Below are 2,603 nucleotides of genomic sequence, written 5' to 3' on the forward strand. Positions count from 1 at the left end.
TGCTTAGAAGTTGTGAAGCTTCTATAGATTGCCATTGGAAAGAAAATGCTCCAGCATCTTACTAAAGTAAGTTGCTTGCATTAGAGTAAGTAATTACCAGGTATACCACAAGCCATAGGTTTAGATAAACTCAAACCTACAATACTAGGAACAGGAAGTTTTGTTAAGTCCATTGAATTGACTTATGAACGAAATTTCCTTTCATGTCCTTGTAATAGAAAACTTTAGCTTACTCCATGTGAATGGATCAAGCTATAGTTCTCTTGGCTTTCTTCTTAGTTTCTTATCATGACAATTCATTACTTGTTTAAACTCACAATGGATTTTAATAACTAGTGTCTTCCAAGTCATAAGAAGGTAAAGTTCCTTGAAATTCTCCCACTACGACAAGGTACCGTGAACTATGTCTAAGAAAACTAAATGGTATAGACCTCTTCAGTTGTGTTAAGACAACAGAGGCAGTGGGATCATCTTGTAAAATAAGATGATAGAACACTTTTGGAATCAAGAAAAAAATATCTCCTTTATTTGCTACTTTATTTTCAGACTTAGTCATTTTCTTAGAAAAGTAGTATTTGTTTAAACAAACACTTTCTTATCTAATGACTATGGGATGCTCCACCCCTAATCACTTAGAATAGCTAACAAACATGCAAACCAGGGTTAGCAGTTCTAGCTTTTTTTAAGATTTCGATTAGGTCATCCATGAATCTAGTAATGATTTACATTAAGTATACAACCATTGCATCATTCTGAAATTTTATTTCCATAGAAGTATTTAGGCAACGACTAGTAACTAATCATCAATATGCAACTCGAATTTCTGGGGAGGTAAGTTTGGATATAATTCAAAATCAAATTAATGATCTTTGAGCTGCATATCAACTAACTTTTTCTCCACCCCTATCAGTTCGCAAGATCTTTAACCACTTACCTTCACCATTGCTAGAAATTCATGAAACATTTCAAATTTCTTTTGCATAAGGTAAAATCTAGAGCGATCGTTTTAAGAATACAACGAAAACTCATATCCACCCCTGAATGTACATCCATCTGCCAATGAGATGATTATACTTTCAGTAGATATAGGCATATTAACTCTTTGCAGAGAATGATCTTGTCAAAACCACTATGAACAAGATACAAATGCCATAGATTTATAAAATATGTGGTTGTATCTTTTAGTTACAACAAAGAGTTCTTAGAATAGTGCAAGTGGATTCTGGTCACAGAATACTAAACTCATACAGTTTGAATCCATTGAAAGAAAATGGTTATGAAACACTTGTGAAAGTGTAACTGTATAATTAGTAACTCTTTCTTGGACCACCACTACTAATCTAACTCTATGATTTGCCTATACAAGTAGGAGATATCTAAGATTGAGGATTTATATCATTTAGGGATAGAATTCCGGGAATATAATCATATGCATCATCTAATTTCTTAAGAGAAAATATGACTTTATATGATTTATAGACCATTCATCTAATGATATGTCATTAAGCTAATTCGAAATGAATAAGCTAAGAGGAATTAGGATAATTTCGTTTTAAATAAGAATCCAACGATGCTCCGATTAGCGAGAGTCAAAGTAATCTTATTTATACAATATTCTTGTTTCATATTGTAAAATACTAGTCTAAGGTGTCATCAATTGATGAACAGCTAGATGTTGCATATACAATATTTATCTTTCGAGATCTAATACTATTATGTTAGTCTAATGGTGAAAATCCATTAGGGATTTATCTCATTAGAAAAACAAACCAAGTTAGACCAACAATGAAGATTCGAAATTAAACTACGATTTAATAACAGAAAATAACATGGTTCAATACAAATTCATACACAATTCAGAAATTATGAAGCACATAGCAAGTAGGATTGACAAGTGAAAATACTAAAACATACAATCCTAAATAATTTCCAAGGTTTTCAACAAACTGATATCAGTGTCCTGTTTAGGCGAGAGTCAAAGCTACCATTCATTGAATAGAGTTGTCAGCTCCTCTAAAAAGATCAACATTCTAGCAACCTTTTATTCGATCAAGATGTGAATCCGCGTGATTCGGATGGGTCCTATCATGTTACTAGGTTTACAAAGATGAAAGAAGTACAAAATTTACCTGTTACAAATTATTTATAAGATCTATTGACAATTGGACTATGATTAAAATCAGATCATTGGATCTGTCAACAAGTTAATCATACCAATTTAGATCAGATAAATAATAGGTTTGTTAAAAAAGAGTTTTTGAATAAACAATATAAATAAACAAACATTGTCCATGTAACAGATGTGAAATAAGATATTAATATAATTAAATTATTATTCTTAAACTAACCAAATAAAGGAAACTAATTTTAAAATATCTAGGTTTATTTGAATCAAATTAAATTAAATATCTAATAAGATCAATTATTTGAAAGGAAAGAATCTTCAATATCATTTTCAAATCTTATAATTTAATAAAATAAACCAATTTTAAAATAGATTTGGTTAGATAATTATTATTTTAGGAATAAAATAATAAATAAATAATAATTGCCATAATTATATGTCAAAATATCTCAAATTAAGCAACATTCAAATCTCTACA

Source organism: Cannabis sativa, chromosome 7 (assembly GCF_029168945.1).
Source record: "Cannabis sativa cultivar Pink pepper isolate KNU-18-1 chromosome 7, ASM2916894v1, whole genome shotgun sequence".
In the NCBI taxonomy this organism is placed as follows: Eukaryota; Viridiplantae; Streptophyta; class Magnoliopsida; order Rosales; family Cannabaceae; genus Cannabis; species Cannabis sativa.